The 12,519-nt window shown below is 41.2% G+C and overlaps 1 long non-coding RNA gene across 15 annotated transcripts in view; it reads left to right on the top strand.

Annotated features, from left to right (window-relative positions):
• LOC147346300 (uncharacterized) overlaps positions 1-12,519 on the top strand; it is a 452,766-nt gene that overhangs the window by 86,173 nt on the left and 354,074 nt on the right. Inside the window, exon 4 of one of the 15 annotated variants that reach the window (XR_015153535.1) lies at positions 451-1,992. The exons of 13 other annotated variants lie outside the window; for them this stretch is intronic. This is a non-coding gene — a long non-coding RNA (uncharacterized LOC147346300). Of the gene's footprint in view, positions 1-450; positions 1,993-12,519 lie in introns of those variants that run through there. One more of the 15 variants, XR_015153515.1, reaches the window with a different exon arrangement.

Raw genomic sequence — 12,519 nt, 5'->3', positions numbered from 1 at the left:
GTCCAACTCTGTGCGATCCCATGGGCTGTAGCCCGCGAGGCTCCTCTGTCCTTGGGATTCTCCAGGCAAGAATACTGGAGTGGGTTACCACGCCCTCCTCCAGGAGATCTTCCTGACCCAGGGATCGAACCTGTGTCTCTTATGTCTCCTGCATTGGCAGGCGGGTTCTTTACCACTCGCATCACCTGGGAAATCCTACTAGCCTTAGCCAAATTCTGCCAGAAAGTCATTCCTTCTGTGTTCCATTTTGCTCTCTACCTCACAAACATGGCCTGGCTTTAACAGGTTTTTCTGCCCAAAGGGCCCTTTCATTTTTGTTGTTTTCTTTATCTAGATCAATTAGGTCCTTATTCGTCTTACTTGGATGAGGTCAAAATGAACAGTGTTTAATCACACTGCTTATAACAATCAGTGATTAATTATCTTTTATCTTAATTGCATGGGGAGAAGAGGAAGCCTGACTTTGCTGGCTCCCTGATGAAGCGTTGCCTTGTCATTCCATCATTAGACATCCGCTTTGACTCTGCAGAACAGCTCGAATCTGTAGTCCACACCAGAGGTTCTTAAACCGTAACGTGCATCAGAATCAGCTAAAGAGCCTTGTTGCTATTGTTCAGTCATGAAGTCATGTCTGACTGTTTGCAACCCCATGAACTGAAGCACTCTATGCTCCTCTGTCCTCTACTATCTCGCGGAGTTTGGTCAAATTCATGTCTGTTGAGTCGGTGAGGCCATCTAACTATCTCATGCTTTGCTGCCCTCTTCTCTGTTTGCCTTCAACCTTTCCCAGAATCAGGGTCTTCTCCAAAGAGTCAGCTCTTTGCATCAGGTGACCGCAGTATTAGAGCTTCAGCATCAGTCCTTCCAATGAATATTCAGGGTTGATTTCCTTTAGGATTGACTGGTTTGATCTTGTCACAATCCAAGGTGCTCCCAAGTGTCTTCCCCAGCATCACAATTTGAAAGCATCAATTTTCAGTGCTTACTATAACAGAAATTGCTGGGCCCTCCCCTGGAGTTTCAGATTCCATTTGCTACAGACTGGGGTCTGAGAAAATGTGCATTTCTACCAAGTTCCCAAGAGATGCTGGTGATGCTGGTCTGGGGATCATCCTTGGAGAACCGTGGGTGTATACCATGTATTTTAGCATGAAATTTTGTGTTATGTTAAATTGTTTGCTATTTTTTTTCACATTCAAATCAATCCGTTTTGAGCACCAACTGTGTGCAGGAGCTTTTGCCACCTGGTGTTATGGTTATCAATTATATTTCAAGGGCATTATTTTTATGTGTAATTTTTTTTATCATATTAGTAGGTAATCGCTCCATACTTTTTAACTGATTGGTGTGAACTAATGCAATTGACTCCTATTATCTCATCTTTACTTAAAACAATAAGCGATTGTCAAAATGAACTTGGACAATGTGCAAACATGGTGAATGGGATTGATGACGAAAACCTATGATGTAGTCCTTTGACCTCTCAGGTTGTCTTGTGGGCGTAGAGAATCTGACTCTGTTATCTCAACATCAGCCTTAAGCAACTTAATAAACATGGCATGTGAGTCGTTCAGTTTCATGTCCTTGGACATTCTAAGTCCAAGGTATTGCAAAAGTATTATAAGTAATTAGTCATGGCTCTTAATAAAAAGACATTTTGACTTTACATAGATTTTAAAGGAAGTGAACCGCTCACCCTCCAGACTATGTTTAACTCAATAAAGAGGCTCAGAGATTTTAATTTTGCCCTGATGCTTCTTGCCCAAAGGTGAATTTTTCTCAAGGGTATTGATCTTGTTTTATTTTAATGCTCAGTATGTTTGCTGTGGGATACTTTGGTTCCACAAAGGACCCATGAGTTGGAAGTCATGAAATGTTCTATAACAATCTCAGTTACCTGCAAATGATTATTGTTCTGGTAACATTTCTGGTTTGGGCTCATTTTTCTGAAACATTTTATAACTAATTTTCTATTATCTTAAATTTCACTTCATATTAAAAATCAACTCTTGTTAGCACTATGGATAGAAATTTTATGTAATATAAATTTGGTCTGAAATTTTTTTCAAGTTTCTCTGAAAACATTTTTGAAGATGAGACATATTTATACAATAAAAGCACTCAAACCACAGCAAGACCCTCCCCTTCCCTCCTCCCCTCTTTCCCACCACCTTTTTTTTTTTTTTTCATGTTTAACATGTTCAAACATATTTCTGGCTCAAGTTGCAAAAATATGTTCAAATATTTTTTGCAATTCCCACATATTGGGAATGTGCCATGAGAAGAAATTTTCTATTTAATGTTATTTCACTTTATATCTAGCTCTGTGTAGGAACAGCCTTTGGCTCTTTCTTCAGCACTGCCATATTTTTTCCCCTCAAATTGGGACTCTTTTTTGATCTTCTAGAATTCTACAGGGGATAAATATGCATGTAGATAAAAGGAAACACACGAATAAAATATATTTAGACTTTCTAAAACCTTTGACGATACTTGCATAAAAAACTTCTTAAAAGTTTAATCACTATAGCCTTGCCTGGTATTATGTTTTCAATGGTGGCAAGAAGTATAGAAAGAAAATGAAGTCATAAAGGGTATTTCTCGGGGAGGAAAAATGAATTCATAGGAATCATTTCCAGGATAAATTAGAGGTAATGGTCTTTAAGGGTTTAACTGGTGACTCAGTGGTTAAAAAAAAAATCTGCCTGCAACGAAGGAGACCTGGGTTTGATCCCTGGGTTGGGAAGATCCCCTGGGGAAGGGAATGGCACCCCACTCCAGTATTCCTGCCTGGAGAATTCCATGAATAGAGGAGCCTGGCAGGCTACAGTCCATGGGATTGCAAAGAGTCAGACAGGACTGAGTGACTAACACACACACACACGCACACACACTTTGAAGGTAATTCATTGGCCTTCCAGATTCCAAGTTGATTGGGTATTTTGAGGCTGCATGAATGCTACAAAAATTAATACATGAGTTATGTGTGGATACTTATAAGGGAATATGTATGTGAGTGAATTCTCACATCTTATTCTGAGGAAATTCTTGGTTAAAGAAAATTGAACCAAGGTCTGTATTGTAAAATCTTGTGGATATCTGAGAATAGACAGAATATGTAGTATTTCCCAAATCTATTTGATCATGAAACTTTGTTTAATCATACTGCTCATCACAGTGTGATTGTCTTAATTGCATGGGGAGAGCATTTCTAACAGTTCATGTCAGCTAGCAATCTATAGCTGACAGTTTTGGAGGTGTTGGTCTAATAAGTTACTGTTATTGGGTGACTGTCATTCTTAGGAGCTATTGTGAAAGTGAAAGTCGCTCAGTGGTGTCTGACTCTTTGCAACCCCATGGACTATACAGTCCATGGAATTCTCCAGGCCAGCATACTGGAGTGGGAAGCCATTCCCTTCTCCAGGGGATCTTCCCAACCCAGGTCTTCTGCATCGCAGTTGCAGGTGGATTCTTTACTAACTGAGCTATCAGAGAAGCCAAGAATTGTAGATCAATTAAAACAATTGTCCTGAGCTTTAAATGATCAACCAGTGTCAAGAACTATCAAAAAGGCTATTGAGAACAAGGTAGAAAATCCTATACATCATTTGTCACTCAAAGTCATGGTTCTTTTGTACCTACTTTATCAGAAAGAGTTCTATTAAGATTTAATGGCAATTGCTTCCCTAGATTAAATCTTTTTCTCCCCTGGAGAACTTTGGTTCTTCAGTTTTCCCCTTTCTCTATAATCATCAGTCTTACCCTCACTAGAGATTAATTCCCATTTTTACGCATCTGAAATGTACAGGAGCACCCTCCCTTGTCACCAGAGTGTCCTCTAGCTGCCGCAGCTTTCTGTTTCCTTTCATTGTCAAACTTCTCAAAACATCTGTCGATATAAGCTGACTCAGTTTTCTCATCTCCTGTTCACTCTCCAGTCTAGTTTCCCCCCTACCACTATCCTGAAACTTCCTTTTTATTTATTTATTTTAAAAAATTTTATTTATTTATTTTTTACTTTACAATATTGTATTTGTTTTGCCATACATCAACATGCATCTGCCACGGGTGTACACGTGTTCCCCATCCTGAACCCCCTGCCCACCTCCCTCCCCATACCATCCCTCTGGGTCATTCCAGTGCACCAGCCCCAAGCTTCCTGTATCCTGCATCAAACCTGGACTGGTGATTCATTTCTTACATGATATTATACATGTTTCATTGCCATTCTCCCAAATCATCCCCACCTCCCTCTCCCACAGAGTCCAAAAGACTGTTCTATACATCTGTGTCTCTTTTGCTGTCTCATACAGGGTTGTCGTTACCATCTTTCTAAATCCTGTATATATGCGTTAGTATACTGTATTGGTGTTTTTCTTTCTGGCTTACTTCAGTCTGTATAATAGGCTCCAGTTTCATCCACCTCATTAGAACTGATTCAAATATATTCTTTTTAATGGCTGAGTAATACTCCATTGTGTATATGTACCACAGCTTTCTTATCCATTCATCTGCTGATGGACATCTAGGTTGCTTCCATGTCCTGGCTATTATAAACAGTGCTGCAATGAACACTGGGGTACACGTGTCTCTTTCAATTCTGGTTTCCTCGGTGTGTATGCCCAGAGCAATCTATAGATTCAGTGCAATCCCTATCAAGCTACCAATGGTATTTTTCACAGAGCTAGAACAAATAATTTCACAATTTGTATGGAAATACAAAAAACCTCAAGTAGCCAAAGCAATCTTGAGAAAGAAGAATGGAACTGGAGGAATCAACCTGCCTGACTTCAGGCTCTACTACAAAGCCACAGTCATCAAGACAGTATGGTACTGGCACAAAGACAGAAACATAGATCAATGGAACAAAATAGAAAGCCCAGAGATAAATCCATGCACCTATGGACACCTTATCTTTGACAAAGGAGGCAAGAATATACAGTGGAGAAAAGACAATCTCTTTAACAAGTGGTACTGGGAAAACTGGTCAACTACTTGTAAAAGAATGAAACTAGAACACTTTATAACACAAGATACACAAAAATAAACTCCAAATGGATTAAAGATATAAACATAAGACCAGAAACTATGAAACTTCCTTTTTTAAAGTCACCAAGGAATTGCTGATAATGAAAGGAAGCGCCGTTACTAGTCATGTGTAGGTAATAGCATTACCTGCTCTGCTGTACTAATGCCTGTCAATCACGATTGAGGGTTACTCCAAGTGATATTAACTCCCTGGAACTTCTGCCTTGCTCAATTTAAGAATGCATGTGGGTGGAGGTTCCTTAAAAAACTAAGCCTAGAACTACCACATAATGCAGCTATCCTATTACTGGGCATATATCTGGAGACAATCATAATTCAGAAAGATACATGCACCCCAGTATTCACTGCAGGACTATTTATAGTAGTCAAGACAGGGAAGCAGTCTAGATGTCCACCAACAGAGGAATGGATAAAGAAGATGTGGTTCATATATACAATGGAATACTACTCAGTCATAAAGAAAAAAATAAAGCCATTTGTATAGGTGGACCTAGAGATTATCATACTGAAAGGTTGCGGCTGTGAGCTGTGTGCTCTGCCAGGAGTCATGACCTCTGGAGAAGAGGATTTTGGTCTGGGGCCAGAGACGAGGCTTGACCACTTAGAGCTTTTTGTGTAACATAATTTTATTAAAGTATAAAAGAGATAGAGAAAGCTTTTGACATAGACATCAAAAGGGGACAGAAAGAGTGCCTGCCTGTTAGTTTTTAGCAAGGGGTTTTATGTCTGTTAGCAAGATAAGAGATTGTCTATAATCAGATAAGAGAAACACCTCAAGGCCAGGGAGTTTTGCCAGGCCCCTCTCCCACAATCTGCAATTTTGAGATGAGAATAGCACAAGATGTGTAATCCCCAGCCATAAAACAATTGACAAGAATGCTGGTTTGTTGAGCCATTATGAGCCCAAGGTTTGAGAAAAGAAAAAAAAAAAAAAAGATTAGTCTTGGGTGGAATCAGGTGTTGTCAGCAGAGATCGGGGAAAAAACTTGTCTGCGGCTTGCAGTGTATTTCCTCCTGCCACTTGGGGACCTCTGGCCTTCCTACCTGTTAACCCTCTCAATACTAAGCAAAGTAAGTCAGAGAAAGACAGATCACTCATGTGTGGAATCTAATTTCACAAATGATACAAATAAACTTATTTACAAGACAGGCACAAACTCACAGATTTTGAAAACAAACTTATGTTTACTAAAGGGGGAAACATGGAGGGGAGGGATAAATTAGCTGATGATTAACATACACACCCTACTGTATAAAAATAGATTACCAGCAAGGACCTACTGTATAGAACAGGGAGCTCTAATATTCTGTAATAAACCATATGGGTAAAGAATCTGAAAAATAATTAGCATATGCATTACTTAATCACTTAGCTGTGTAACTGAAACTAACACAGCATTGGAAATCAACTATACTCCAATAAAGTGAAAACCAGAAACACATGTAGAAGCCAGCATTAGGTCTACCCAGAATGTTGAGTGCAGAAGGCATGTATTGGGTTGGCCAGAAAGTTCATTTGGGTTATGGAAAGACCCAAATGCCCTTCTTGGCCAACCCAATATTCAGATGTCAACATCTGTGACAGCCGGCAGCAGGATAAGCCTGGAGTATCTTCTGATGTGCAGGACTCTGAAGTTCCTGCTGTTAGTCTGCTCTCATCTGTTCAGAGATCAAGCCACACCTATGAGCAGGATCTGGCCAAAGAGGCTCAGTGAATGAATCTGGGGAAGGACTTGGAAAAGCTTAACATTCTTGAACTTGCTTGGGCTCCCTTGAATAAGGTACCTGACGTAACCTTGATGGGGAGAGTTTACAGGAGGTTTGAGATAGACTCCTGACAACAGTATCAGCATCTGACTGGCTGATTATAGTGGGGAATTTAATGTATTAGTTGGCAGCGGTGCCAAGGGACCAGAAAACTCTACAGCTGTTGTTGGCTCTGGCCCAGCATGTGCACCGAGTTCTAGCCCAGAAACGCCAGTGTTCTCCTGTGTTACAAGTTATTTTGCAGAGGACTGCTCAGCGGGGTCTCGTGGGATCACAGTCACTCCATGTTGACTTCCTAGTTCAGTATCTTCTTCCCTGCCTGTTCTTTTTCTACTTTGATTTAACTTTGGTGTTTCAGACTAGTAATTATTGCCTCATTGTGAGAAGATGTACTTTGGATGTTTAGGCTGGTCTCTACTTTCTGTCTACAAAAAAAAAAAAAAAGAAAGCCCCAAATGAGAGAGAAGCATATCCTGGCTGCACCAAATTCTGCCTAGAGCTGTCTTGTGAACCATGTCATTTTTCAGAGGCTGCTGTCTATTAAATTGTAGTTTCAGAAGCAAGCAGGTAGTAAAGTGTAGTGGAAGGTGCCTTCCTCTCCACCTTATCAGCTGTCCAATCCTGGATAAATTAATTCTCTGCACCTCAGATTCTTACCTGTAGAGGGGACAAAGTCTCATCTGCTAGGTGTGTTGATAATAACAATAATAAAACAACTAATAAAAAAGGGTCTGGATTCCCAGTGGACAATTTCTTTTCTCTCTCTCTTTTTTCTGTTGATTATAGCTTATGTTGTTTTGTCCGGAGGGGAGTAGTTCTTTGATTATTTCCTGGACACATATTTGAGAAGTAACAAATATAAATAATGTGATATCGAGAGTGAAACTGGCTTTCTCTAGAGAGAAATTTTCATTGCTTCTTCCAGGGACCTGAGGGTGCTCATGTTCCATGAACAAGGCTTGGTTTCCTCTGGGTCACCTAGATGATTCCTGGGATCTTCTAAATCCATAACTCCATTTCAGAGTGCAGCCTTTGAGGGATTTTGTGTTTGCATTTATACCTTGGCAGAATTAAATTCTGACTTCCTCATTCATCCTTAGGGTCAGCCAACCAGCTTAACCTTTATCCTCTTGATCTCTTTTGAGTGTGCAATTCAGCGGTGCAAGTACATTCACACTGTTGTGCAGCCAGACTCCAGTAGGCTTTTCACCTTGCTAAAGTGGAACTCTGAGCGGTTAAAGAGCAACTCATTTCCCTTTCCCTTGGTAACCAGCTTTCTGTTTTCTGTCGCTTTGGTTACTGTAGCCCACCAGGCTCCTCTGTCCATGGAATTCTCCAGGCAAGAATGCTGGAGTGGGTTGCCATTCCCTTCTCCAGAGGATCTTCCCGACCTAGGGATCGAAGCCAGGTCTCCTGCATCGCAGGCAGATTCTTTACAGTTTGAGCTACAGTAGAGAGTTACTTTATTTGGTGGGAATGTTTAGGACACCGAGCCTGGGGGACAGCATCTCAGTAGCTTTGAGAAAACTGCTCCACAGAGGCAGGAGGGAGAGTCAGGCTATACACAAGTTTGCCGCAAAGGGAGCAGGCCGTCTGAACTTCAAAGATTATTGTCAGGAAAGAAAAATCAGTTATCAAGTTCAGAAATTTAGCGTTCTGTGTATGGGAAGATGCAAGCCTCTGGGCTCACGGACTTCCTTCCTTGTTTGCCTTAATGAGTAGTAGATGTGGCAGATGGCTCCTTTTTGCACCCCACCCCCCAATCTCAGAGATCACCGTGGGGGGTGGGGTAGTGGCATCCGCTGGATCACAGGCCAGAGATCACTGATGGCTGTGACATTCCTTGTTTGTTGATATGGCAGGAGATACTTTGATTTCACACTTACATTTACCAGCATATTACAAAGGATGTACTATATTATATATACCAGTATATTCTAAAGGATATAGAGGAGCCTGTCAGGCTACAGCTCATGGGATCACAAAGGGTCGGACACGACTGAGTGACTTTACTTTACAAAGGATGCATCTCAGGAGCAGCCAAGTGGAAGGGGTGCATGGGGAAAGGTATAGGGCAGAGCTTTCCTACCCTCTCTGCTTGGGCCACCGCCCCAAAGTGAAAGTGTTAGTCCTCCCGGTCACTCAGTCGTGTTGTGTCCAACTATTTGGGACCCCTGGACTGTAGCCCGCCAGGCTCTTCTGTCCATGGAATTCTCCAGGCAAGGATACTGGGGTGGGTTGCCATTCCACATTTGAATGCTACCGAGCAGGGAACAGAGATCCTGACGGAAGCCACAAAATTGGTACCAAAGCAGGACTAAAAGCATTTAAGGTAGAATTAAGTTGAACTGCTTTGACTTATCTACCTTTTATAATACTTTAGATTTAAAAAACCTGGGACATGTTCTGTGTTTACCACCTTTACAGCGCAGTCTTCCTATAACAATAGCAACAACACGATTTAGAAATCACTTGTAAGGGAGCAAAATTTGCCACCCCAACATGTCTCTTTGACATGTGGATTATTTCAAGCTGAAAACAATCAAAGGCCAAAAGACTCAGGAAGAAACTTTGACCTTTCCTCTAGCTGCCTGAAAGGATCTAGAGAGAGGACCTGTTTAGGAAGGGAGCCATCACCAGAGGTGACTGTAAAGTGAGCTAGGTGAATAGACAGGGAAGCAAAGTCTGTGTGTTAAATTCCTTTCTTAGTCCCACTGCTTCCTCCTGGCCCCTCAAATGCTTACCAACCATCTTGCTTTTCCAGCCCCTTGTAAATTGCCTTCCTCTTCTTTGGCATCCCAAACCACTGCCCTCATCATCCCCTTTTGTCTCTGGCGGAAGATGGTATTAAAGATGAGGGTTTTTGCCAGTTTGGTGAGTTACTCAGTTTAACTAGGTCTCTCTCATGAATTCATCCTATTAAACTTTTGTTTCATTTTCTTCTATTAATCTGTCTCATGTCAATTTAATTCTTAGAACAGCCAGAATCGCCTAGAAGGGTAGAGGGAAATTTCTTCCTGACGTACTTCTTTCTCTCTATTGTTCCCCTTTCATGGAATGTCTTTCTTTTGTGTTTTCAAAATGACAGTAACAATTATTAACCAGCGTGACTGTATTGAATGCATTCTCAGGCTATTTACAAGGAGAAGAGATTTTATTCCTGTCTGATGTAGTTGTTCAAAAACTGGAAAACAATCTGAATAAAAATAATTTATAGAACTACAAAATTTGTGATACTGTGTATGCACACATGTGTATGTGATGTTTACATATGTGATTAAAACAACTCCAAGTTGGAAAAAGATTAAAATTCGTTTTCTTGTCAGAGGGGTTAGGACTAAATTACTCAAAAACTTCAACCTGGGAGGGCTCCCCTGTGTATTTGTAAAAGTGTAATATTAAGGAAAATTGCTAAGCAACATGAAAGTAGCTGGTTCATTTCTGCTGTCAGTAGTGGGGTGTGATGGCTATGTTGATGGGAGACGATGGCAGTTCCACCAGAGCAGGGCTTTTGAACTTGACATAGGACCTAGGAAGTCAGCTTCCAACCTGACACATCCAAAGTGAGTGTCCCCTAGATCTTGGAAGAATCTGTGCTCGTTCTTCTCAATTGACTCATAGCAGCAGTTGACAGGTAGATGCCACTTTAGGGGGCACAGAGAAGAGTTTTTTGAAATAAATGTAAATGCTCCAGAGTCTGGTCAAAACAATCCATGATTGATTTCAGTGCCATTCCCACACAGAAATCCAAGCCCTAAGGAAACAACATCAATAGTTCAGAGTAAAATTATTCAGCTTTTCAAAGCCATGGTTGGGTAATCAACACAGGCTCTCTAGTCACGGTGTGTTAAAATGAAAAAGTCAGAGGCTATTTCCCAGGATATTTTCTTTTCAGTAAAATGAAATAGAATGGAGAAGATATTATGGTCTGTAATAATGTATCCTTTTGGGAAACAGAAAAAATGGAGAGCTTCTCAATCCCCCTTCACGTCCTAACACACAGAAATTTAGAATTATTTGAACGGCATAGCTGGTTGCTCTTGGCCAGAGGTGATTGGCCTGGGTCCCTCCTGGCCATCCTAAGGGGTAAGGGGTCAATCTCTCAGGCATGACTGCAACGCCTCCTCTCTCCTCCAGAGTCCATGGCTGTGCTGCAGGTGGTTAAAAAGGTCTTACAGGGTTAACACCCTATGATTCTATGTGCAGGCACTGTTGTAGGAGCTTTATATGTCTTAACTCATTTCATTCTTGTAAGACCTACGCCACATGTAATAGCATCATCAGTTTCAAGTAGCTGAGACATAAAGAGACTAAAGAATCTGCCCAATTGCTGGTAAGTGTGGAGCTGGGATTTAGACTCAACCAGTCTGGCTCCAGAGCTTGTGTCTTTTTTATAAAATATTGAAAAAATTATTTGTTTTAATTGAAGGACAGTTGCTTTAAATATTGTGTTGATATCTGCCATACATCAGTGTCTATCAGCCGTAGGTATACATATGTCCGCTCCCACTTGAACCTCCCTCCCACCCTGTAGGTTGTCACAGAGCCCTGGTCTGAGCTGTGAGTCACACAGCAAATTGCCACCGGCCATCTATTCCACACGTGGTAGTGTATGTTTCCTTGCTATTCTCTCCATTTGTCCCACCCCTAGAGCCTGTGTTCTTAAGCAAGTCCCTAGATTTAGCACTAGAAGAGATTAGGAAGAACCTCACTGAATCTGTAGTTGGTGGATTTGTCTCATCAGTCATAAAGGTGTCTACACTTGTAGAGCTCAACAGTACTTGGATATTTGTCTACTTTTTAATAGACTGCACATCACTTTTTTAAAATTTATTTTTTAATTGGAGGAAAATTGATTTGCAATGTTGTGTGGTTTCTGCCATACATCAACATGAAGCAAGCATAATCATATTTATATCCCCTCCCTCTTGATCCTCTCTCTCCTCCCCCCATACGCATCACTTCCCATCACAACACACTTTTCAGTGTAGGTGTCAGGGCTATGAGAAAAAGCGTGACTCAGGAGAAAGCATCCGACAAAGTAGGGGTAATGGAGAAAGCAAGAGTTGGGCAGAGAAGAGAAGGATCCACAAACTCAGGAAAAGTTTACTGTAAAGGTTTGTTGCAGTGGAAATAGGTTTAAAAATTTAAGACAGTGCTGGAAATTGGTGACTCTCTGCCAGTTATAATGATTGTGTTTATGGTAGCTGCCCATTTGGATCTGCTCAGAGCCGTATTGCCTCTTGAATTCCATAATCCCTGACTTAGATCTCTAAGAATCGAGATGAGAAATCACAACAGACTTTTGGTTTCTTGTCTGGTATGTAAAAAGTTGCCAGTCTGTCTCAGTAACAAGGGAAAAGTTGAGCAAACTGAAAATTCAGCAGCTCTTCTCGGATCGGTCCGAGAATTGAGATCATGGGCTAACCTGCCACTTCGTGAATTGGAGAGACTAACAGGTGAATATGGAGAATCACAACTTAACCATAAGCAGAGTAGAAACCCTGCAGGAATCAGTGCTGGGGTTGGCCAACCTGACATTTAACTGACAGATTTCAGGGGCCCAGTGTGGACTTCCAAGAGTTAAAATCTCCAGGGGGGCCTCTTTAAGGGGGCTCAAACTTCTGTGAGTTTTACCTTCAGGAACTTTTCTAGGTCCTATGGTGTCAGAGGACCGACCCTACCCATATGAAGACTTCCTGT

The sequence above is a fragment of the Bos grunniens genome, chromosome 24 (assembly GCF_055505025.1).
Source record: "Bos grunniens cultivar Pamir isolate PY7600 chromosome 24, Bosgru_T2T1.0, whole genome shotgun sequence".
Classification (NCBI taxonomy): Eukaryota; Metazoa; Chordata; class Mammalia; order Artiodactyla; family Bovidae; genus Bos; species Bos grunniens.
This window is presented reverse-complemented; position numbering and strand designations above follow the sequence as displayed.